This window comes from Dermacentor andersoni, chromosome 3, assembly GCF_023375885.2.
Source record: "Dermacentor andersoni chromosome 3, qqDerAnde1_hic_scaffold, whole genome shotgun sequence".
NCBI classification, from domain to species: Eukaryota; Metazoa; Arthropoda; class Arachnida; order Ixodida; family Ixodidae; genus Dermacentor; species Dermacentor andersoni.
Genome location: NC_092816.1, coordinates 28,174,412 through 28,201,065, shown reverse-complemented (window position 1 = coordinate 28,201,065; position 26,654 = coordinate 28,174,412). Strand labels below are relative to the sequence as shown.

The following is a 26,654-nucleotide window of genomic DNA, read 5'->3' as shown; positions in this document are numbered from 1 at the left end:
TAGCAAGTTTTGAAAGCAGTGACATTCATTTGAAATAAACTCCCCCGATCTACTGCTGTCCGAGCCAGCCGGTACGACAGTGCCACACACGTATTACTGCGTATAACCTCCGTAGTTTCTCTGGTTACGCACTAAATTATTTTCTATGCTTCTCTGAGACTTTAAATTTGGTAAAAAATACGCACTGATGGAAATGCAGCTCTGCACCCCGCGTATGCCTTTTATCGCGGGGTGTTTATTATACGCATGAGACAAACGGGTGCCACCGTTACTAGAAAATAAAATAAATGTACGCCGGCCGCCACTGGCAGCCACCGGTTGGCCTTACAATATTGTTTCTATTCTTTATTGCGATATCGAGTACACGAACTCTCCATCATCATCATCATCATCAAAACATTTGTTAGAGCGATAGCTCTATTAAACCAGGTGCAAACACAGAAAACGCCTGGTTCCCTAAATCTGACCTTCAAGCTCAGCCAAGGTCAAACTGGTGCTTAGCCAGCCACTACAGGCGGCTGCTGCGTACGCCACGTGGGCGCACATACCTTGAAAGCGATCTGCAATGTGTACAAAGTGCGCCGAGTGCTGGTAGCTTCGTATGCGCTGTGCTTTCGACGCTTAGTTCGCGTCGAAGCGAGACGCAGTATGAAGGTGAATTCACTCGCTGCTGTTGCGGTGTCTTGTGGAGAAATTGTAGATGCGGTAACTGCTGACGGCGCCGAACAGCGTCTATGTCTTTTCCCAAAGTAAGCAGATCGTGCTATCGCTCGACAAATTTGTTGTAAGCGCGTTAAACCACGACAATTTTGGTCGCTATTTACACTGTATTATGGCTTGTGGTAGTCCATCAGGGTCTTCTTGGACACTCTTGACTGGGTTTAGCAGGAGTAGAGCCCTTTGTCCAGGGCTCCAACGTCATCAGCTGCCCTCAGTGCTCGCTGCACGAGACCAGTTTGGTTTTTACGGGAGGCCATTTTTTGGAGTGAACTCTTCGGCTCCCGTTGTTGCGTTGAGCGCCGGCGTGCCTCGGCATAACCGAGCAAACGAGCGCAGCAAAAGATGAAAGAGCGAAAGCGGAGTGCAGCGGTGGATGAAAGACGGGGATAGCGAAGACAGCGCGAGGAGCAAAGCGGAGGAGAAGGCTGGAGTTAAAGCACGAGGTGGAAAGCGGAGGAGAAGAAAATTACGAAAAGGTGAGGAGGAAAGTCGAGTGCCGCACGAGACTACGAGATGGCGCCATAGTATTCGGGCGCAGCTCTGAGGCGCCCGTTCCTGGGTTGAGTGTCGGCGTCCCTCGGCGTAACCGCGCGAATGCGCTCGTGCCACTGCTCGCGCGTTCGTCGTCGTCGTCTTCCACAGCTTGCTCGTCGACGTCCCTCTGCGCGATCATGTACGGCAGGCGCGACCATGTGCGTGTCAGTGATCGCGCGTTCGTCGTCTTCTTCCACAGATGGCTCCGATGCCGCTCATCATGCCAGCGTTCCCATAGTGCCACTCCCTCTCCGAAGGCGCTGACGGCACAGGCCCACTGCCAGTCGGTGCGGTGATTTCGGTCCCAGATTCCTTGCCTCAATATATCGCGAAATGAAAACACATATAAAGCGGCGCTCGTTTCACATCAGGGAGATTCGTCATCGTCGGACATATCTTTTACTCGGGTTGTGCTATAATTTTTTTTTATTTCAAAGACTAAACTATTTGCATCTGGTCCTCAATTAGGTTAGGGATCCTGGGCCGGACTCCAAGATATAAGAGAGCAGTAAATTACAATGAAGACCTTGATCGCACGCTAGACGATTATCCGGATCAGTGAGTGAGATGAGTCCTCAAAAAAGTGTATTCATGGGATTTCCTTAGTGACAGTGAATTTCTCTAGAGTTGCTCCGCGTCGATTAGTTCCTGTGCACACTTTGACTCGGCCGAATTTCCCGCCTTTCCCGCTTGTGCGCACAAACGTGGACGCTGGCAGCGAGGAGGTTACCATAGCACTCTTACGGCCTCTCTGCTTTCTGATTGGCTCAAAACGTCGACACGGAGGAGTTCAACAAGATGGCGCTAATTGACTGCGTCTAGAATGCCGCTTTGCCGGTTTTAGAGGTGCTTATTAGAGCGGCAACGCTCGATTCAAGGTATACATCAACGACCATATTTGTTATAGCATCGTCGGCGCCGCGTAACAGCAAAAAGTTTATAATGCCGGTAAGACTGAAAACGGTTGCCGTTGCTATTTAATTCAAGAACAGTGCTCACCGAAAACGGTAATAAGCGGCGCTTTGAGTTTTGCGAGCGGGAGAAATCGGATTATAGGCTCACCGTGTTTGAGTACAGCTCTTTAAAAAATGATAATTCTCTCGTAATTCGAGCGTTGTTATGCGTATCCTCTGAACGCTTTCGGAACGTCGCGATCAGTATCATTATGGTTGCTTGTGTACTTTTAGGTCCTCTCTCAAAAGCTGGAATTATGAACGCTTGAGAAACCATGCTGGCCGTTTCTCAAATGCTACACAGTGCCATTTCGCAAAGAAAATCACGCTGTGCGCAAGCGCGGAATGATTGCAGTTATAGTATATTTGTTCACGCACAACCGGCTTAAGCTGTACGCATCCCCTGAGGATGATACGCTTGACCGTGCCTCCCTGCAGCATTATGAGACGAGCCTTATAATCCCCGGCTCTCAGTCAAATAGCAACTAAAGGTGAAACAAATATTTCTTTTGTTTTCTCGTGTTATGCTCTAAAGCGTGTCTGTCCCACTAAACAAAATTACAGAATTATAGTACGAGAGCGTAGCTTGGAATATTATGTCCAGGCTTCTGCTCTGGATTTCTTCTTTTTTTTTCAGCCTACACATAAGCGCACGGCTTTGGGAAAGATTAAGTATTCTTTATTTAGCTCCCAAAAAAAAGCTGCAATTCGTCGCTCTCTAACTGAACTCTACTCGGAAGGCTCTCCGTCCTCAAAGGGATGGTGCATCGAACTTAGTTACACCACCCTCGCTTATTTCAAGTCAGGCGCGCTATAGAAGTGAGTGCATGAAGAGTTCTGCACATACTTAATTCATCGAGAATTGAGCACCAATCTATCTCGTAGGCCCATCCGTTGAAAAATTTGCCAACGTATTAGTGCTGTATTGATGCGACCCACCACATACTCAATCCTGTTACAACCCAGGCGATCTTCAATATCTCCGTCTCTTTCTATATCGTAGTGCTGTAGGGAAATTCACTAAAATAACTTAAAGCTATAGGAGGCCGAATTCGATGCCACGCTTCTTCTAACAGCGACTGGTGGCTGGCTGTCTCTGAGAACAACCTACGGTGACCAAAGGTACCTTATCGTAACAGATTAACAGCGCGAGCCAAGAACTATAGGACCAAGAAGGCGACAGGGCGAGCGCCAACTTCCATTTAGTCTTCTTTTTTTTTTTTTTGAGGAGGGAACATATAGTTAAAATACGTTGGCAGGCTAGTTGGTTTGGATACATGATAGAATGTGTAAGCGCGACTGAACGAGGACGTAGAACTGAACGAGGACAGACACACAGAGACAGCGCTCTGTGTAGCTGTTTCTTTCTACGTCCTCGTTCAGTCACGCTTGCGCATTCTATCATGGCATATATAGCCCCATAAGAAAGCCTGTATCACCAGTTTGTCCAAAGATACCTGACACAGTTAACCGAAGTGGAACTGAAGAACGCCGGTAGCAAAGATCCAGAGTGAGGGACTCGGTAACCCATCCTCGCTTAACAATATTCGAAAAAGTGTTCATCATCATCGCCATACATCAAAGCGTCCCCGCGAAACTGTGGGGCATATAGAGCCCAATCGTTTATTATTATCTTGCACGGCGTAGAACCAAAAATAAAAAGATAAGCAATGCGTGCGCACCTTCTTGTACCTTTTGCTTAGAACAAGGCTTACATGAGACAAGGCCGTAAGTGGCGCAGGACCTTCTTCTACATTTGGCGTCGCAAACAGGGGCCCCTATCGGCTGACGTTTTACTGCGCTTCACTGATGTCTGTTCATACGCAGAAAGAATGAATTAGAACTTGACAACCAACAAATCCTCCACAGCCGTCTGCAATCAGTGTTGCAATCTGTCACGGGCCTCCGATTATTAGACCGAGCGCAGCAAATTGAAAACTGTCAATGTCGAAACACCCCCCCCCCCCCCCCCCAAAAAAAAAAATAATGAACATGACGGGGTGGCTATTTGAAGCCCCTCTGCTTGCGACAACGTTAGTGCCAAGAATTTTAATCAAGATTCCCGAACACGCGCACTCACCCAAGTTCAACATCTAGCGAAATATTTGCGAAATTGAAGAGCTGACTTCGTGGAAAATGAGAGAATGTTTTGCGCAGCGGGCATTTCATCTTCGCTTGCTGTCACACTGCACAGCGAACGTGGTGCGAACGGTGGCTTCAGTAACGGGCCGCCGCATTCGAGGAGGCACGCTTGGCAGTGGGTGCTTTAATATTTGACTTTTTTTTCGTTTTGTTCTGTTGCATTTTGTTTTAGAAAGGGACATAAAGCAATGCTGTTACGCAAGTTAGCCTTACGAGACAATAATCAGGTCTTACGACCTTTCGCAAGGTAACTAGGCTGAAAGATATAGGCTTTAGACCACCTGCAGGGACTATATTGAAGTTCAGTTACTTGCTCTTCGGCACGGTGTCTATATCCTCCTCGGACACGAATGCAGCTTTGAGATATAATCGCTTTCCAAGTTGGTTATTATTACTGGTTAGTATGTTGCGAAGCTGAAGAATCCATTTCTCGAAAGCTGCGCGGTTTAGTCACTGAAAGCATCATCTCCAAGTGTGTGGAGAAACTAACAGCTTCCTCTCGTTGCTCCTCGCAAGAACCTCTTTTCATGACCGAAACGCGGCGACGATGGCGCAACACCACGTGGCTGGTTGACACGTCAATACTGCAGCTTGGATTTTCTTCTCAACTTACGGGTCTCTAAAAGAACCTCACGGTTGCGTCTCATTTTCGGTAACCGAGCCAGAGTTCTGGGTGAATGCGGCGTCAATTTTCGCGAAAGCTGACGCCAAACTTGCGCTGAAGCCGCACCTCCGCAAGCGCCGGACTTTTATCCGTAATGAATATATTACGCAATCCGTTCTGAGTCAATTCTGAACAAGCTTCAAAGCGATGCGTGTTGTAATGTACAAGGGATCACACGAGAATAGACGGGTAAGACTCGGTACAGCAAGACTTCTTTAATGCATGATATCTGGGAGATTTTGGCGTATGTAGCCGGCACTGAACAAAAGAAAGGTAAAAACGAAAAAGTCTGGCAGTTGGTGACAGTTCACGTCATAAATCACATCAATAAGCAAATTTGAACATAAAGTAGTCTCACACAAATGTATAAAATACAAATCATATATGGAATTCAGACTACATACAATAAATACAAATCACAGCAGGTGTGAAATAGGAAAGTCTACAGAAGCGCACGCATTTGGGCATGGTTGGTTAACGACTTCAGCGGAAACAGCGCAAAACAACAGGACACGTGATAGGGGACAAACGTCGCCTCAATCTGTAAATTAATAGGCCTTTCCTCGTAGCGTCCTCGTGTTGGCATCCTTCCAAATCTCTCGTATGTATTTGAAAACACTTGAATTCAGTAAGAAGACCAAGATACCTATTTGGCCCCAAAACTACGACCACGTAAAAAGGAAATTAGGGAAATTTAGTCCCCTACGACGAACTAAACCAGAGCCTCCAGCATGGTAAGCGAGTAGTAGATTGAATAAAGTTTGAGTGTGTCGCGTGAATGCCATTGCATAGCATAGACGTTTATTGTAGATCCGTTCGATCGTTTTTTTTCTTTTGAAGGGAAAACTTGTGGCTATAGTAAGGATTCGGGTGATTCGTAAGACAGGGGCGTTTTGAGATCGCTGAGAGCGAAGAAGAAACACTTTGCTGAAAAGTAGGAGCGTGGTTGCCGCTTTGTCATGAGTGCAATGCACTAGAAGGCATATGCCCCATTTTCTGCTATTGCAGCCTTTTCACATTCCAAAAGGATCACTCTTTACGCACGCACTGAATGCAGTTCAGGGAACGCCGTTCCAGCTACGGCGGGTACTTGGACTATGGACTACTGCCAAGGAGCAGCTTATTGCTGTATTTAACTTTTCTGCGAGACATGGTGTCTCACTGGCTCATTGCTTCGAATTGTTCTGTACCATCAGCTTTCATTGCCGCCTTTGTAACCCGGGGGGGGGGGGGGGGGGGCGGAGGGGGTAATAACCAGGGGGTATATATCGTCACCATTTAGGTACATTCTGTTCTGCGCTGGTGTGCTCATCTCGTGAAATAAACCAAATCTCAAACAACATGCCTTCATTCTGTATTTTGTGTGTCTCTCCTGTGTCCCGTGCGTACCATTCTATTTATAATGGTTTCCACCTTTGACAGCATGCTGCAGGCGTGCCGGCAGGCAAGCCTTTCCAGTTCTTATCTCTAAAGGGCCCCTTTCTCTCTCTCTCTCTCTCCCTCTCTCTCTCTCTCTCTCTCTCTCTCAGTCCAAGGACTCGCTGGCAGCGTTCTCGAGCGTCGCACCTACGAAGTCCACCAGGTACTGTTGGATCCCGAGGCTGGTGGCTTGAGCGAACCACTCGGAAGTTAGGGCATACGTGAGAGGAGAATTCGTCCAGCAGTGCTCATGAAGGTGGCTGACGATGAGGATGAGAAATTATAAATTCTCTATACGTGCTGGCTGCGTCGCCCCCTGTCGGCAAGCGGCAATTGCACGACCTGCGCTGCGCGAAGTATAAGGCGGCAGCCGCAAGCACCGCGTCTTGAGAAGGCAATACCAGAATACAAAAACGCTCCGCTGGAAAGCGTCCAGATGGCCGCGGCATAAAACGTTGACACGCGCAAGAAGAAAAAGAAAACTTGCACTCGCGTAAGAGAAACATGCGCACTAAAGGATGGAAAGAAGGATCCGGTCCAAGAAAGCAAGAACGTAACATAAAGCAAGAACAAAATAGTAATAACGAGGAAGCACTGGTGGAACCGCGGCGCCTAGCGACGTGATGCCACCGGCTGTGCGCTTCCATTAACGACGTTCGCGGCGCCACTTTTCGCCTTTTTTCCCCTCCTTTTTCATCTTTCTTTGTGGCTCAGGGAACAGGGCGGGCAAAGGCGTGTAGACGTTGGCTCACAACTGCTGCTGCTGCTTCTTCTAGTGCCTCCATTGTACGGCAAAGCCGAGAGGCAGAAAAACGTTCCACGCAGCAGCGGGCGCCGACAGAACACGCACCACGGCGCGGGTACGTGCGGCGCAGAAGGGCCGCGGCAGCGAAGCAACGAACGCAGCTGGCCGGGACACGACATGACCACGACGTCCGCGCTGGAGGAGGAGCCAGAAGAAAGGCAGGCTTGGTTCGATAGCGGCGGGTTGTAGCGCGCAGAAGAGGCACGGCGGGGCGTAGTACTGTACTGTGCGAAGCACTCGCTTCCGTTGTAGATAAGTGAAGCGGCAGCGCTGCCATTCCGCCGGTGCCGATTAAATCGAGTCTGTTCGGGCGATTCGCTTTTCTTTCCCGCGTCGCCGGCACGATCCCTGTGCACCTACGAGTATGTGTGTGCTCGACTTCCTTTTTTTTTTCTCTCTCTGTCTCTCTCTCTCTCTTCAATTGCGTTCTTTTCTTGCAGCAGGTTTTGTTTTCTGGCACTACGAAACCAAGTAACACAAAATCAAGTGAAACGAAGCCACGCTTCGCCTTTGAATTGAATTCGCGGCGCGGTGTCGCGTTCACCTAACAGTTGTCCAAGCAGGATAGTTTCCTAGCCTCCAGGTTTCACTGCACAGTGAGTTTGCAGTCCCATAGTCGCCCCCATGCATACTTCACCAACAGTATGAAATAAAGCTCGAGCCTTGTGCGGTTTAGATATATAGATATAATATATGGACAGGAAGTCTAGGACACTTTGCGTTAAACGAGCTCTCCCCCGGAACGAGAAGACATTCTGTTCTCTCAAATGATGATACATCGCTGTCAATATACCCCTGAAGGTGACGTAGCAGAAATCGATAAATATTATTGTACGCACTTCGGGCAATAAACCAAGACAAGGAGGTTTGGTAAATCCAACACCGTCATGAATAATCGCAGAAGTATGCGTACTATAACAGCAGGATAAACTTAAGCTTTAGGGACATCGTACCTGTCTCGCATCGAACACGCAGAACAGCGAAATGTTACACGTTGTGGGTTCAGGAGGTGGGCTGCCCATGTATTCCACTTTATATTCATCGATTCATTCATTCAGTCAGTCATTGAAAATCAAGTCCTTAAGTTCATTTAATAGAGCTCATACGCCTAGATTGTCGCAGGTTTCCAATACATACTCCAAGGACATGCTGAGAGACATAGTTAAGCAGATTTGTACAGTATTCATGCAAAGCTGCATATATTCGTAATGCATGCCTCGTTATTGTTGCTGGTCCAACAGCGTCAGCGTTCTCGGGTCTGCCTGCTCTTCTGCGCCGTCACACTTTAGCGTATTCAAAATTTGTTGCTGATTAGTTCATGAACGAGGCCTCTGCGCCGTCACACGCTTCCGCGATCGGCGTAGAGGCCTCGTTCATGAACTAATCAGCAACAAATTTTGAATATGCTAAAGTATGATAAGGCAATTCACCCCAAATCAAAGCGTTTGTACTTACCACTGACCAGTAGCTCTGCCAGCATCAGTAGCGGAGAAATCTGCCCTCTTGCAGAACCCTGCGATGACTAGGTGAAATTCCTTTACAGCGAGGTCTTCCCTGAACAGCCACAGAGCAGTGTCACACATACGTCGTCCCGTCTTAGTGGCTGAGAAGGCGGGGGCAGGACAGCTGACCCACCAGAATGAAGACACATCAGCTGAACCAACAATGCTTACTAATATATGTAGATTAAGGCTTTTGTTGGGGCTAGTTGGAATGGCATAATTAGAATACAGCCCTGCAGAGCTAAGAGAGACACACAACTTGAATACGAGCACGAGCGACGAAGCGCATCCATCAGCTGATTTATTAAAAAAGAACACAGGGGGAATGAAATCGTGAGCAGAAACGCCAATGCGCAAAGAACTTGCGCAGTACATTAAATACGGGCAAATAAAAATAAAGGAATACTCGTAGACAAAAGTATGACTAACACGAGAACGTAAACGATGCTTGACACGTGCAACTTTCTCAGTTAGCCCCTTGCCAAGGCTCTACTCGTTGGAACCGGCTACTCTTACGCGTACTCCGGATTTTGGCTGGCTGCCCAGAAAAGACATGTGCCTGTCGGTGAGCGCCAACGACGGTGAATTTATAGTGCTTATACATATAGCGTATTTTCCTGAGAGTGTGCTGCACTCTTCTACAACAATTCTTCTAAGCCTGTGTTTACTGCATGCCGCCAGTGTTCTGGCCTTATAACTTGTAGAAGCGCACAGTACGCTCTCAGGAAAGCATGGTATATGTGTAAGTTCGCCGTCGATTGTGCTCACCGACAGGCAATTGTCTCCTCAGCGTGCGTACAAGTAGAGTAGTCGGTTTCAATGAGTAGAGTCTATAGGCAAAGTGCTAACTTATGTAAAGTCGCACGTGTCAAGCATCGTTGACGCTCTCGTCTTAGTCGCACTTCTGTCTACGAGGTTTTCTCTGCCCCTCCCCCCTCACGACCTTTTGATTTTGACTTACCTATCTTTCATGTAATGTACGCAGTTCTTTGCGCATTGGTGTTTCTTGTAACGATTTCACTACTTCTGCGTTATTTTCAAGTAAGTCAGTTGATGGATGCGCTTCATCGTCCGTGCTCGTGCTCACGCCGTGTGTCCGTCTTAAATCTGCAACGCTGTATTCCAATTAGTATATGTCCCACTCTTCCTCACTGGTGCGCGTCAAAGGACTCCAGAAGTACACACTAGCGGTCTTCGCCTCGACGAAAAAAAAAATCCTAGCAGGCTCCACTTCATTTGACACCTACGTAATTAATACGTAGATGTCCCTACAGTGGTGGTGGTTGCTGTGATACCCACTGATTCAAGTTGGTGCAAAGTGTGTTCATTGAAGAGCGACACATGCGCAGTAGCCCCCCAGGAACACTCCCACTGGCTTATACCCATCTTGCATGTCAAATAAGTAAATTGAAGAGCGGCACATCTTCACTACTCCCTATACTCAATGGCACACACACACAAGTTGTCGTCAGAGATGTTCGTGAAAGCGCGACACGTTGTTGTGACTTCGGGGTGGATGACGAGAAGCGGACTCTTTCTGCAGACGAAGAATAAACGAAAAACTTTATACAATATTTACATATAGTGGATGATAGCGTACACGTAGCTCTAACAGCGCATCAGACCGACTGGGTGGCTCGAGGCGACTCTCTCTCTCCCTTGACAATGGGCCGCTTCTCCCTTAAGTCCCCTTTGGGGACTCCTCGTCGGCAGGAACCAGTCGGGGCAGGTGCTGACGTCAGGCGCGTCGAATCCTTTATTTGTCGCGGTGAAGTGGGAACTCCCGTCGCCTCGATGACATGCACGCAGTATGGCAGCTCCCGTCGCCTCAACGATAGGCGCGTGGTGTGGCATAACAACGTACACAATGTCCACAGGGGCACAAACCAATTGGCACATACCCGCGTTAGCGTCAAAGAAGTTGGTTGAAGGACGGCACGTGCGTGCCCAGTGGCACAAATCCAGTTGCTCTTAGAGCACATACACGATGGCATCAGTTGCAAATACTCAATAGCAGGTATGAAGTGGGCAATGGAAGTGGGCCCAGGGGTACATATTTATCGGCCCCAGTGGATATACCCACTGCACATAGCCAGCATCCCCAATGGTACATATTTTTAAACTGCACTGCGTCCGGAATCGGCCCGAAAAAACGCCTAGATACGCGCCGAAAACTGGGTTGACACGGCAAAGAATGCTTTCTCAATAAAACAGTCGCACTTCCAGTATCCATTTCCCCGCTACAAGGCTATACTGGCTTTGTCCGTTTCCGCAAGGTTTTCCCGTCAAAATCATGTACAAACAACAGCGGCGCGAGCAGTTACAGCGGTTATCTCATGTTGTTACAACTCGTGGAGGGAGGAGCGAAAGCCAAGGATGCTGACTCACCGACTCGTAGAGGACAAGGTGAACACTGAATTACTGGGGCGCTTTCGGCTGGAAAAAAAAAACGACAGTCTCACGGAGGGAACAACTGTAAGTCGCTCTTCGCCACGGGCCAATTTTCTTATAGCAGAGTTAGAAATAGGCTTCCGAATACGTCTGATATATTACCGTCACTTTTTCTCACATATGCAAAATTCAATTGAAACAGATTGAAAACACGAAAGTTAAGTACTTCTCCCCTTTCCATAGACTCTTTCCTCAATGTCAACCCCGTGCACTCACTCATCGTGTCAAACTTTGCTCGCACCCTTTTCCAATCGCCTTCCTAAACCTAGGCGCTGCATCATTTATACTCCGGTCCATACATAGCGGTCAACGCTGTGGAGGCTAGAGAGACTTTGTGCAATGAGTTCGTTCGCACTTGGATATAGTTCGATGTTCTTTTACCGCAATTGTGCGTAACTGTTTTTTATATAGGCTCACTATTGAATTAAACATGTTTTATTCTTTACAAACAAACACACTGTGGTACACGGCTGCTAAAGCGTTGTGTAAAAACATTTTTATTTTTGTTGTTCTTTCCGTTTTTTTGTTTGTTTTTTTTTTATTTCTGGTCGCGAAGACACTCACGTGCATGGTCGCGCCAGCGAACGCTGTTATCACGCAGCGAAGCATGGGCGGAACGCGCGGAGGGATAACTTTTCTTGACCGAACTTCTCGCGCAGCTTCCACAGCGTTGACTGCTATGCATGAAACGCAGTATGACAAGGTGTAGGTCTACATGCACCGCATGGCAGTGAAGAGTGCGAATCTTGTAACGAACTGGTCGCGTCTTCGCGAGATCGCACGGCGATAACATTGCAGGAAACGAATGTAGCTGAGCACTTTCCTCCGTCATGAAATTGGTCGTTCCTCAAAAGAAAGAAAGAAAAAAAGAAAGAAAGAAGGAAAGAAAGAAAGAAAGAAAGAAAGAAAGAAAGAAAGAAAGAAAGAAAGAAAGAGAAACCCCAGTGCTTCGTGCGATTCGAAGGTCTTTTCAAGTTTAATCCACTCAGTTATTCTAGCGCGGGAAGCCCAAATCATACGCGGAAACGAATTTCGCCCGTCTCGCAAAGGCATCGCATGCATGCATTGAGCGAAGCCGATAAGGGTGGGAATTGAGCTGGCCAAAATGAAGCTATCTTTGCGCTTCTTTACTGGTTTTCTCGCTCTCTATATTTTCATTATTATTATTATTTCTCGCGGCAAACGAATATATTCGCGGCGCTCATCTGCATTCGTAAGGAGTTACCGGTGCGTCCCCTGCAACTTTCCCCTATAGGAAACACGTGTCTCTGGTTCCACGGCATCTGACAAGCTCGGTTCCTCGCGCGAATACATTAGACATTTCTCCAACGCGTGAAGTTCGCAAGCGCTAAAGCAGCCAGCGCTATCGCGTGAGCTGGGACGGGCCGCTGAGAGCAATCGTCGGGGAGTTCTCGAGGTAAAATGAACGAACCACCGCCTCATGCATTACCCAAGTCTAGAGAGTCATATTCCGTTGCACTTGTCGCTTGTGTGCAGCGCGTTTCTCTTGCGCGTGCATATATTTGAAAGCAAAGGTATTTCTTTTCGGCACGAGATGGAGCGGCCTGCGAAGTGCGCAGGCTCGGCTTCAAACTTTCTAAACGAACGCCTTCTCTTTCCAAGCCGACGACCCGTCTTCCCAATCAAGGGTCATCGAAACTCAGCGGCCAATTTATTTAGTCGAGCGCCGGATCTGCCTCTTCGGCGTTTCTTCTCGACCGAATGCGGCGCGGGCCGAACATTCACGAATGCAAATCATCGCGGCCGGAGATGTGGAGGGGGCGGGGAAGGGGGGGGGGGGGGGGGGGGGGGACCATGATCAAAGGGGCGAGGAGTGTGCGGCGCGTTCACGTTTGAAAAGTCGCTTCACCTTTCTTTAATGCAATACAGCTCGAGAAGAAGAGCGCGCCCTGCAAAACCAGTTGGCCCCTGTGCGCCCAAATTGCGAGTGCCTCAAGCGCGCGCTCTTCGAATTAATTCAACGTAGTACATCGAAACGTACGAAAACCTGTCTATATTTTTCGGTATCCGATCCATAAGCAATAAAAAACAGTGCGAAGCTGCTTGAGAGCTGGTGGATTCGTCAAATGCCTAATGAAGAAAACTCCCTGTGTGCCAGTTCATCTCGCGCGCAGCCTCATGCACTGAAGTCAGGGAAGGTTAAAAGTTTCGGTTCGCGTTATTTGAGCAGTCCCTTAACTTTTCAAGGTACCGTGCATCATATAGAATCAACTTCCCAATATTATGCTCTATCTTCTATCGATATTAGCGATATAATTTTCACGTTTTCTTTCGTCACGAGCTGGATCGGTTCACATTTCGTCTGGATGTGTGTTCTATACAAGCAATGGCTCGTCATTAAATAATGCGCACGAACTGATGTGAGCTCGTGCTAATATGAACAGGACAAGAACCATCAAGACGGGAGCGCTGTGCTGTCAATAATTCTAGAAATACGTTTGCCTGTATCCGCTTGTCTTCGCATCGTTGGCGCAGGATCAATGGTCTCCCAGGTAGTCTGCCCGCACGATGTCCATTTTTAATTCCTATCTGTATTGATCTTATCTTAATAGTTCATACTTTTGTGCGTCCTAGTAACATAATGCGCGTGGTGGCGTAGTGGCTTTGGCATTGCGTTGCTACGCCCGCGGGCGCGAATCAAATCCCGGCCAGGGCGGCCGCATTTCGATGGCGGCGTAATGCAAAAAACGCCCGTGTACAGTGCCTCGAGTGCAAGCCAAAAAAACTCCAGATGTCGAAAATAACCCGGTGTCCCCCACTACGGCGCGCCTCTTAATAATATTGTGGTTCTCGCATGTAAAACTCCAGAATATAATTAATTTTTTTAATGACGTGATGCATGCAGACCACTCCAAACCATTTTAGTCACAGGACAGCTAAAGTGAAATGCGCAACTTTAACATTAAGTACTTGAATATGTCAACAGAGAAGCGATGAGGGCAGCGACTGGCTTACCGCGGATGCCCTAGCGTGGATGCCGCCTATACGTCTTCTTCAAGAACAGTCCCAAGCGAATACCACGTATGAGTTGGTCCACCAACGCACGCAACAGGCGTGTTTGGCGGCAGCACGCCAAGCAAGGCAGCCCGGTGACAATACATGAACGGTACGCAACCAACATCGGATGGCGATGCCTCGTGGCAGCAAGCGCCACAATGGCCATACGCTAACGTGGGCAACGAGCCGCACTCTATCGAAAGCCGTATGCGTAGTCCTGCCAACGAGCTACTGTTCGAATATTTCAGACGAAGCCACCACCAACGAGCATGCCAGCCCACTGTCACAAGCGCTACGTGTAAGGCTGACACTATCACCGCGGCTTGGAGTGACTTAAGTGGGGAAGCAATGGGCACCAATACAAGTTCTCAATGCCCAAATGACACCCAGACGTTAGCAGACCTCCACGTAACACATTATTTCTTTGAAGTAATAAAAGGAGCACTGGCTGATGATCGCCTATGTCTCTGCATGCATTCTTTAATGACACTGTCTGAATTAAGGAAAGCGCAGAACACCCTCCCTACATCTTTGTTCACTTATGAACAGGGCGTCCATGTGGAAGTCGTAGCGTTTCCTAGTCCCTTTGAAACGGCGCCACTTAGGCCGGCATATTGTATTTTGTTTCCGTAACAGGAAAAAAGATCAGCCTTTGCAGGAAAGTTGTCGTTGCTCCTTTAAGGAACACAGAGACACAATCAAATGGACACGCATTAATGCACGCAGTGCGCGGATAGTGCACTTTTTGCACGGCACAAGTGCAAGAAAGTCAGAGAAGGACGCGGTGCAAAAGTGGATTGGAAGAAGCAAAGATGAGGAAACGTGACCTCAAGGGAAGACGCCGTTAGGCGTTCCCTTTACTTCTTCTTCGTCCTCCTTCTCTTTCCCTCCCCTTCTTCTTCTTCTTCCTCCTCTGTCGCTCGCTTCTCCGCCTTCCATTCTTTCCGAAACCTTCCTTCCCGGGCCGGCTTGGCGAGTGTCAAACGACGCGGAAGAAGAGCCGGCGAACATCGACAGGAAGACGCCTTTTTCCGCAAGGCAGGCCGAGATAAGGGCTACCCACGAGAACGACGAGGACACACCGTGGCGCAACGGCGATGCCGAGTTCTCGGCAATGGTGGGGAACGACCGCGCACTTGGCGCCACGGTCTGGGACGTCCTCCTCGGCGGCGGCGGCGGTGACGGCCGCTAAGCGACTCGCGACGACTACACAGCAGCACGCCCGCCTTCTTTTCCCCACCCGTGCCGTGCCCCGCTTCTGTTCATTGCTTCTCCTTATCGCTCGCTCCTCCGGGCTTTACTTCTCTTTCTTTCGTTATTGCCTTCTTTCCACACTTTATATTTTTTTTTGTCTTTTCATCTTTGCTCCTCCTCCCCTTCTATTTCCACTTGCGACGGAGAAGCGGCTCACAAAGAAGTCAGGCACAATTCTCCCTCCGCGGAGCTCTCGTTCTCAGTCTTCTACTCTTAGCTTGCGTCCTCTTGCTTTTTCGTTTGCTTGTGGCTGCCTCTTATCTGCTCGATTCGCTTTGAGGACAAGCGTGCATCCTGCTTTCGTTTCGCAACTCTCTTACTGTATTTTTCTTAGATATACTTTTTGGTTCTAATAACTTGCAACCTTCTACCTCCCCCCTTCTCCCCGCCCCTCTTTTTTTTTTTCGCCGTGTTCTATGGAGCTGATGCTGGAATGCAACGGCAGTGTATATAACAAATCAAAAGCCTGATACGCATTGGTGAAGTGATAGAGAGGGAATCGGAAAGGGAGTGAGTGTTAGAGGGATGTTAGAAGGACGAAAAGAAGAAGGGGAGGAGAGGACGCGCTGGGATGGAGAGTGGAGAACGACTCGACGCACTGCGACGACAACGACTCTGGCAAGATAAGGACAGTTTCTCGGCAGTGACGTTGCTTTTTTGGAGGCAAGAGAAGTCCTACGCCATCGAGATGCCGCTTTATGTGCGCGCTGTCACTAATGCGCATGCAGCCTTTGGGCGGGAAAGCTGACAAACTCCAAACTACTGTGGGCAAATGCACTGGGACTTTATTAACATTGCAATTGCCACAGCACGTAGTCAACACCGTGCTTTTGTTGAAAGACTCGCTTCTGCAATCGTCGCAGCACGTAGTCAACACCATGATTTTGATGAAAGACTCGCTTCGCGGCTTTGTAACGGTCCCGCGTCGTCTAACAGCTACGTAGATAGATACACACAGACGGACGGACGGACGGACGGACGCATAGATAGATAGATAGATAGATAGATAGATAGATAGATAGATAGATAGATAGATAGATAGATAGATAGATAGATAGATAGATAGATAGATAGATAGATAGATAGATAGATAGATAGATAGATAGATAGATAGATAGATAGCAATACAGAAGTTACAACGGTATAGTGTAAGCACTGCGACTCCATATAGGTCACCGTGACTGTTCAAGACAGGGCTACCCTTTCTCCCTTTTCTTCCTTATGCCAGGAGGTATTAGAGGTCGAACACATCCTGTTGTCGTGCTCCAGTTATTGTTCTAAAGAATGCAGGAGATACAACGTGCCATGTTGGAATCTATATAGAGCGAAGTTTTCCACAAATGCATACGGAATGCTGAAACACGTGTTTGTGTTTATGCAGTGTATTTGTTCAGGGTAGCCGACCTCCCATCGGAGGCGCAGATGCGAGCGTCCACGTGGCTGCCAGGCGGCGTAATGCATGCGCAACGTGTGGTCGCCTCCTCCGGTGCCCTTCTCTCCCGTCTCATAGCGGTTCTGCGCGCCCCACTTTTCTCTCCCTTCCCCCTTGTGCCGTGCGGTTGAGGTATCCTCTATTGAGAGACAGTTACCGCGCTACACTTAGCCCCACCGTTCAACCCCACAATCAAGAATCTCTCTCGCGCGCGCGGCCCTCTCGCCCTCTCCACCAGAAGCCACCGACCCACGTGCGCAGGCCAGCTTCCCCATTCTGCCTTCCACTGCTGAGGGCGAAATAGTGTGAGCCATCGCTCCAAGATGCTGCGGGACGGCGTCGCCAGATACTCAGGTACAGCACACCTGAGTAACTCAAGTAGGCTAGGTGACTATTTGTCACCTCCGCGTTTCAAAGGGGATACCAGCAAATTATTATCATCATCATTATCGTCATCGAGTGTGCGCTATTCGGCGAGAACGCACGAGAAGCAGCAGCAGCAGGCAGCCAGGCTCAGCAAGAAAGGCGCAGGGCAATTCAAAAGCATGTAAATAAAGGCTATCCAAAAGCATGTTTGCTTTAAACGTACATGCTTTTGGATAGTCCCTTTTTTTTTCTCTCTCTCTTTCTATTCCTTACACCTTCCACCCGTGCAAGGTCGAAAACAACCACAACTACATCTTACATCTGGTTCAGAGCCTTCATAAGAGACGTTTTCTTTATGCATGTTTGCAACAACTGCTGTATAACAAGAAGCACTCACCATTAACTACGTTTACAGGAAAACAACTAAGTCGTGCCGAGCCGGCTTGTCGGGCTCAAAACCGGTCGTCGGGTCCGCGTAAACGCTAACGGTTCGGAACGAGTGAGCGTCGCGGCGAATTGCGTCAACGCGCCTGCAAGGGTTAATTTGTTTAGTCCCCCAGTTGCTCGCTTGACAAGATACGTGTAAGTGCGGGCTGGGCCAGCTCGACTTATGACTCGGCCCGTTCACGTCGAACTTTTGTGAACACAGTAGGCCTAGCATGTGGGTAGAATGAAAACTGAAGTGATATGCACAGTGCACCGCGAACTACACAAGACGTACGTACCACGACGCTCAACAAACTAAAGCATCTAATTGAGACTAATGTATCTGAGGAAGTTCAAAACGGCCATAGCTGCGCGAGATTCACAGGCAGCGTTAGTCCACGGGCCAAGAAAGCATCGTAGCTCAAGGGATGATAGCCAAAGATAAATGTTTAATGCAAACATTAAGGCTCTTCTTTCTAGAGTGAATAGCCTTCAAAGGCAGATTAAACGGACTATATCTTCCCGTACGGTGCACGCAGGACATAGTAATGACCCTTTTCGGTCGATTTTAAACAGGAAGTATATAGCACTTGCGATATTTCACCAAACGCGATGCAGACGTACCCGATCATGCCTGTTAAGGCCACACAGTGTGCATGGCAGTCCTTATCCTTGAGTTCCTCAGTGACACTAATCTGTTGAATGTCTGGTGAAGGGTTTCAATGACACTACGAACCACGTTGAGGTCGAAGCTAAGCCTTCCTTCAACTATACCATCACTGCCCTCTCGGTGGCGCAGCTGTCTTACGGTGGCAAGCATGACATAAACGACGAAACAGGTATGTGGCATATGCGGATGTTTAGAATTTTGCACAGAGAACAACGAGCCGTCATTTCTCGCATTAAAAATTAGATGCAATTTCGCCGTGCTTTTCTGCGCCGTCTATTGAGTGGCTTGACCGCCATCATAACGCGTCTCATAGCCATGGAGAAAGCAAAAGGATAGGAGGGGGCATTACGTCACGCAGCAAGCCTTGGCAAGCGAACGCTCCGTGAAGCCGGCACATTCGCTCAGTGGTGGCCGAATACGTGACCTGTTGTGTTGAGATCACGGCGCAAGAATCGAGATTTGCTGAGAACTTTGGTTCCCAGTAGCTATGCCAGTAGTTTTTATTCGGTGCGGGCTTGTTCAGCTGCCCTGCCGTGGCTCTGCTTGCAGCGCGGGAACACTGAAACCAACCGCGCACTTTCACGTGCGATCACGTGTTGGGCCAACAGGTATGGCTTCAATCGCGTTGCGGTGCGCTCCCTCCTATTATTTCCTTCCTCCATGCTCATAGCTAGCCTACTTCTCCCTACGCAATAATCTCCGGCCCAGCGCTACGCCCCTCCCTCCCTCCCTCCCTCCCCCCCTCCAACCTTATGCACTGGCTTCCTTTTCACCCCTCGAGACCATATAGTAGAAACGCTCCCCTTTTCGTGGACCGCTTTCCCGGCCTCTTCTAGGTAACAAGCAGCCGCAAACAGCCGGGGGAATATCCGCAATCTACCGCCTCTCCAGCTCATCGCTGAAAACCTCTCCCGAGACTGCGACGTATCAAAGGATCCGCGAGGTAATGACGTGGGCGGGAAAGACGTCTACGCGGCAGCACAAAAGCGCGATGACCACAACGCAGACAATTCACTCCTGCGGCCTCTTCTCCCGGCGATTCCGAGCGATCCCGCAAGCGAACAAAGGAAGCCACAAGATTCGTATCGCCGCTGCGCGCAACACTGCCTCTTCCCCGCACCGCCTCTCTCCCCCTCTCGTCCCCTTCCCACCCTTTCGTACCTCCTTCCTCTTATTTTTCCTGTCCTCTCCTTTCTTCCAGATGAGGCACTCCTTTGTTCAGACATGTCTCTCGCGCGAGCAACCAGGCACTAGCGGCAGTTCTGCCGCTGCCGCCTCAGGGTTAGGAAAGAGGTCTCCTGCCGGAGACATCTCAGTCGCTGCGGGCTCCGATAGAGAAGCGGGGAGGTACATCGCGTGGCGCGAAGGCAGGAGAGCGTCCAAAGAATGGCGAAGTGGTGGACGCGCTGCCGTCCTGACGAGAACAATCTATAGCAACGAGCTCTGCGCGACGCCCGGTTGCAGCACCACCCCGGACAAGCACTTCCCTTGGGCGAGATAGGCATACACTCCTGGCTTCGCTAATAGAAGATGGCCCATCGGGCAGCCACGCAAACAAGCGAACGAAAAAAAAAACTGACGCTGCGCAGCGTCATCTAGCCCGCTGTATGAATTCTTGTTCGTTGCACACAGACAACATTCGAGCTGCTAGTGGCGCTTCGTAACCGGTGCACTTAGTGCGGAAACCATTAATGGAGAAGACACAGCGACAATGTCAGAAAAAGAAAGCGTGTCGAGGAGACTACCATCTCTACGGCATAGATGCCCCGAGTGCTAGAAAAAGGTGTGGAGCGATGACAGCGCTGTGACTTCTTTTCTGTCGAACTCGAGAACTCTAACGACTGTTTAACTTACGCCCGCTATTTGAGAAAACGCCTCGCTGCGTGACACCATGTCGCACACCACTTTCACGAATCAGCGAGCTTTTGCCACGTACACATTCGAACGTTCTTTAGATTATTAGATTCCGGGACATCCTTTATGGCGCCGAACAGTTAAAAAAAGAACTACAAATACCGAAATAATATGAATAATTAAGAACATCCAAGCTTCCATCATTACCGGGTATACGGCGTGAAAAATTTCGTGCTTACAGGAAATGTTTATTCGCACGACTGGGGGAAATGGGGAAGCAAGGAACTGCTCCGCTGTATCTAAACGAGTGCATGAAGACGTTGGCGTTAGAACTGTCATAACGGGAGAAATCACAAAAAGTCTTAGCGAGCAAGCGCTCTCTTTGCAATGACTCAGACAACTAAGTAGAGCCTCGGTCGTGCATATAAAAATAAACAATAAAAGAAAACGCCACGCGTAGTGTTCTACATCGCGGTACGCGGCGCTTTCCTTTTGGCGACCAAAGAAAGCCGCCGCCGCTCATTTGCACGCTCTCTCGCGGGACGGAAACAAGCTTTCTCGGAAAAAGCTGCGCCCTCGTGATAAAGAACAAGCGAAAGAAAGAAAAAAAAACATCATATGAACACGGGAGCCGACAGGAAGCAACAAACCGAGCCCTCTATAGGAGCCAAACTGAATGAAGATGCCAGGCCAGGAGCGCTAAGAAAGAGCGACGGTTCCGCCAGAATCCTAAATGAGGCCAGATGGAAAAGGAGGCACCTCTTTGAAACTTGCGCTTCACACACGCGCGCTCGCACGCGCGCTCCCCTTAAAAAAAACGCAATAACGAAGAAAGACAGCGAAACTATGAAGAGAATTGCAAGAGCAAGAGAGGGGGAGAGAGAGATACACGTGGGGGAAGGAGGCAACGAAAGGCACTTGAACGAAACGAGAGACAAACGCGTTCAACTTAGTTACGTCGCCGCGCAGCAGGAGAAGCAGCAATTCGGCTTCACCGCGCCGCTCGCTCGGGACTGCCATCTGTTCCCGACGTTATTTCGCACAAAAGGGAGCGCCGCGAAGCCGTCGTCCTTGCGCGCGCGCGCGCGTGCGGCGTTGTACCGCGCCCTTGTAACCCTCTCGCAATTCCCTGTTCCTCCTCCTCCTGCATCTCCGTGTTTCTTGTCTCCGTTCTTCCTCTCGTTCTTTTCTCTTTTCATTGCTTCACCATCGCGACCGGCAAGGAGTGGGATGCAACCTCGCCAGTTAAAGGCTGAAGCCGTACTTTCACAAGCAACAGACACCAAGCTCACAGATGTGTAGGTTGAAGTAAAAAGAAAGAAACACGCAAAAAAAAAAAAGAAGAAGCGCGGTAGCGCTAGGGCGCTCTGCAGCAGTGCTTGGCCGAGAGGAACCGTGCCCTTCTTCTCTTGCAGAGTGTTTTCTCCTTCCCCGAGACAGGCGCGATCGCGGTAGATTAGCTCCGCGTGCAGACTGGGCAATGAGGAACACTCGATTTCAATATCAATGGGCGGATTTGGCCGAGCTAGGCCGACGCCAAGGCGAGCCTGCACTCCTGTCTCGCTAGCCCGCCTGGCCGGAGCAGTGTGTGTCTGTTCGCCTTTGGCTGTCGGGATACGTTGTAAGTTGTGGAGATGCGTCGATGGTTCCTCATGATGTGCTGTCCTTCTCTCCCCCCGAGTCTCGTATAAGTAGACCTCGCCTCCCGGAGTACGTTCAGGGGTGGCGTAGAGAAAGAAGAATAATCTGCAGCGCGAGAAGTGGAACTCCTGAAGCCCCCCTTGTTGATGTGTATACGTGTTTTGTACAGGACCAACTAGTATAAAAGGGCAAGAGCCGACTTGCGTTCTTGATCGTTGAATTTATGTTCATGTTCCCCCCCCCCCCCCCCCCCATCAAAGATATATATAAGGCAGTACGTGCTACGCACTCCGCAACGCGAGAAGCGTTTAATTTGTATCGAACAATGTAAGCTACGAGCTCTCGTTTTTTGAGTTGGGACGCCAGCTAGATGCACGGTTTTACGTTATACCCCCGTTGCATGCGTAAGTGATCAAAACCTACACGTTGGCTACTAAGCTCTGTTAATGTGCCAGTTAAAAAGATTGGACAAGTGCATTAATAAAAACAGCGTTACGAGTGTAGATGGCTACATCGTCATCCTCTGCGCTGTAGTGATTAACGCACTACTTCCACGGGCTCCCATAAATTAACCCAAAGCCTGCATTCCTGTGTCGAAAGCTTCAGCCCCCTACGCTGTCGCCAGTGATGGCCCTAAGACGGCACCGTATCGCTTACAGCGGAAACACTGTGGTACTCGCCATGGTGGCACATTTATGGCTTTATGCTTCTCAGGGTGTGTTCACGTTTAATTATCAGCTGCGACGGCCACGTTCACATAGAAATGAAATTACACGTATACTCTATACGCCCCTGAGCTATAACCTGATATTTCAATTAATCCCCTGTGGTTCACTGTGAGCTCCTTCAAAGCGCAAGTTGTAGTTACGAGCCGCAACTGCAACATTCCAGCCAAGCAGCACATCTGGTACAGCTGTGGCCTCCGAATTACTCTTGTGCCACGACGACGTGACGATGATTGCTTCATCCAAAAGGAAGTCTGCCTCACTGTTACCGTGGTATATTGAGTAGGACCACTTCGACCGGCTATACTGACTCGTCGAATAGATAGCAAGTTCTTTAATGAAACGCAGACATTTCTGCTAGCGCGTGGAATCGCCTGCACGTTAACCGAGCCCCTCGGTACCCCTTAATCGGCTCGCTCATTGAATAACGAGAGTATCGGCTTCGGCAACCTTCGTGTCATGCGGTATCATGGGAAAGTGTATTGGCCATTCACCGGCTCCATGAAGTGTTCACGTACTGGCTGCGGTTCAAAGGATGTTAGTCATCCGCCACCGCTAGCTAGCATTCCCGAGGCCCTGGAATTGGTGCACATGCACTAATACCCAAGGACGTCGATGGAAAGACGACCACAGCGGTATCTCAGTGGTGCATCATTGCATGCGTAATGTGGAACATGCAGGCATCGCTCCCACCCGCGACAAGTTGGCTGCTTGTTCATTTTCACTTGATTTTTGCGTATTATTTCTGCAGTTCCATATTGAAGAAGAACATTTAATTTACCCCGTGCTTTCCTTGAGTTAATATTTGCCCTTTCTCATTTGGTTATAATGAATGAAAAATTGAGCTTCGTGGTTTCCCTTATTCTGATCGCTAATCACACGCTGCTCGGCGTGAGGAACGGGTCGGATTATTGAAACGAACTAGGGGAAAAAGACTCGCCTTGTACGGTTAGTAATAGGTTCTGCAGGTTACTGGTACCTTGCGTCCTGGTGCTACACCTTGAATGCCAGAGATGCCACAATTTGAAACGATCTAGGTGAATTTTGACTTGCAGAGGAGCACTCATTGTCATGAACCAAAATCACAATCAGCAACTTTTCTCTCTTTGTCTCCTCATTTTGCTTTTCAATTCCATACCTACCGCTCGTTCGGTGAAACATAACAACTCTGCTGCTGCAGTCATATTACCGGCAAAATCTTTAAAAAAAAATCGAGTAGAAGACATCATGTGTGACCACATCGACTGGTGCAAAGGTTGCTGCACTCCGTGCTGCACATGGCTTCATTAATCCGGAACCACGGCAGCAAGGGACAGTTTCTGTTATTCCAAAGTAGCCATTCAGTGCATACAAAGCCCAGCGCGCCACGAACCCAATCAAAAACTAGCCGCAGAAATTCGACAAGCATATCATCACCGTCATGACAAGAGACGTGACACAATTTTTGAGTATGGCTTCCGGGACACTGGAACACCAGCGGGAATGACCAAGCCGATGAAGCCGCCTGATCTGTACACGAAAATGGTCGAACTGCTCTGATTTCGCTTTCACGAACAGATGTTGGTGCTGGGCTGTCAGTGAAGTCCCGTGGGTGTAGGTTGCCCCTCTGGGACTCGAATGTGTTTATCATGTGGCGTTTACGTTCGTTTTTTTCAGGACATGCAGATGCATGTACCGCCTGGGCTACCACGACGTGAGGAGACCATGCTGTACCGTTTGTGGCTGGGCGTAACATTTACAAACTTTTATACCTTCCTTATATGAATGGCCAACAGCCCCATGTGCTACACATGTCGCTGTGATGAGACGCTCACACAAATTATCTGTGTCTGCCTGCGCTATATTAACGAGAGACAAATGATGTGCAGAGTTCTAGGCAAATTCATCCAATACCATATCCTCATGCGTCTCGAATGGTACCTTGAACTCAACAAAATTTACCCTGACTCAATGGCGGGATTTCGACGAGGCCGTTCATCGATTGATAGTGTCATCGATGTAGTATCATCTGTAGAACAGCAAAAATCTCGGAAGCGATTATCAGTAGCACTCCTTCTTGACGTGAAAGGCGCCTACGACAACGTTTCCCATCAAACCATTCTAGATGCACTTTTGACAGTTGAACTAGGAAGGCGAGTATATCGATGGATCAGAAACTGCTTGACACAAAGGTCCTTGTTCGTGCGTACGGAAGATGGTCCGACTACCGACCACTACACATGCCGAGGCGTTCCCCAAGGCGGTGTTCTCAGCCCTATTCTTTTCAACCTCGCGCTTGGGCTTGCTGAATCCCTACCGGAAACAGTGAGTGTTTCAATCTACGCCGACGACATCTGCATCTGGACATCAGCGGTCACTCGCCTGCAGGTTCGCGCAAGACTACAGAAAGCAGCAACACAGGCATCTGACTATCTTCACACACAAAGCCTTACCATCTCAACAGAAAAATGTGCGTTAGTCGCTTTTACGCGAAAAGCGATGTCTGGTTATCCGGTATGCATCAATGGCCAGCCTATCTGCTACAAGAAAAATCATCGGTTTTTGGGTGTCATTGTTGACCGGGACCTCTCTTGGAGCCCTCAGGTTGCCCACTTGAAGAAGAGGCTCACATCTATTGTTCACGTCTTCAAGTTCATCGCTGGCAAAACATGGGGACCGTCAGCGGGCTTCATGCTACAGTTATATCGAGCGCTTTTTATCAGATTCCTACGCTATAGCTCTCCCGTGCTTGCTAAAACATGCAAGTAAAATCTTCGAGAACTTCAGAGTGTGCAAGCACAGGCACTACGTGTTTGCCTAGGCTTTCCGCGGAGAGCCTCAACAGCAGGAACCATTATAATGGTTCAAGACCATCCGATCGCGACTTACATCAGCACCGACACGCTTGGGGCCCATGTTCGTCATGTATCATGGATGCGATCAAGCTCTCTTGCCTACCTGCCAGAACGACGACCACAGGCGCCCTTCTCCAACGAGGCCTGCAAGCATCGTGCCTCCCTACCATCGGGATTCACACCCTCAGCACGTTCAACCTCAGCTTTGTGGCGTTTAAAACAACCTCAAGTGCGTCTTACGGTTCCAGGGATAAAAAAGAAGACCGACCAGCCTACCTTGGCCTTGAAGAAAGCAGCTCTGGATTGTTTACATACTTTCTACTTTGACCGAGTCCACATATGTGCGGATGGCTCTTCCACCCAGACCAGCTCCTCCGGGGCAATGGTTATACCATTACGATCACTAAGCATCCGATACAAGATTTCTCACTTGAGAACGTCGACCGGTTCCGAGCTTGTTGTCCTCTGAGGTGCCGTTGATTATATTAACAGCCAACCGGCTAATCGGTGGGCAATATTCTGCGATTCGAAGGCGGCCTTACAATGTCTTCTGTCATCTCTTCGTCGCGAGTCCTGTGAACAACTCGTGTCGGAGATACGAGAAATGCCCCATCACACGATCGCGAAAGGGCACGACATCATATTTCAGTGGCTGCCTGGCCATTGCGGTATCTCCGGCAACGACCTCGCTGACGAAGCTGCTAGGAAAGCACACGAAGGAGCAACCCTTGTTTCTATACCTTTGTCGCGGACTGACGCAGCCCAACACTTAGGCAAGCTAGCGCACCGTATGACATTGGAGAAGTGGCACACACCTGGTTTCACTCAACATCGATTGCATTCCCTCGATCCATCTATGCAACTGCGGCTGTTGCCAGGTCTTCCTCGAAATGAGGAAACAGTGCTGTGCCGCTTACGTTTGGGCGTCGTATTCACAAATGCTTATGCATTTCTGATTGGAATGGCTGATAGCGCCGAGTGCAATGCCTGCGGTGTCGAGGAAACCATAGAACACCTACTGTGCTACTGCCCATCTTTTGAAAATGAAAGGCAAGACCTCTGCACAGCTCTCAATCAGCTAGATGGAAAGCCGTTCACCTTGAACAAGATCTTGGGACAAAAGGCCACAAAAGCGCTGCTGCGATATTTGAAAGCTACAGGATTGAGTCAGCGTCTGTGATCCGGACTGAGTGACTGAACGATATCCCCAGTGGACTTTCTCTTCTTCTTTTAATCTTTCCGTC

General features: G+C 49.1%; 1 long non-coding RNA gene across 1 annotated transcript in view; it reads right to left on the bottom strand.

The window, feature by feature from the left end:
• LOC140216334 (uncharacterized) overlaps positions 1–9,024 on the bottom strand; it is a 181,786-nt gene extending 172,762 nt beyond the window's left edge. The window contains exon 1 of the long non-coding RNA XR_011892980.1: positions 8,693–9,024. This is a non-coding gene — a long non-coding RNA (uncharacterized lncRNA). The remainder of the gene's footprint in view (positions 1–8,692) is intronic.
• Positions 9,025–26,654: the final 17,630 nt, after the last annotated feature.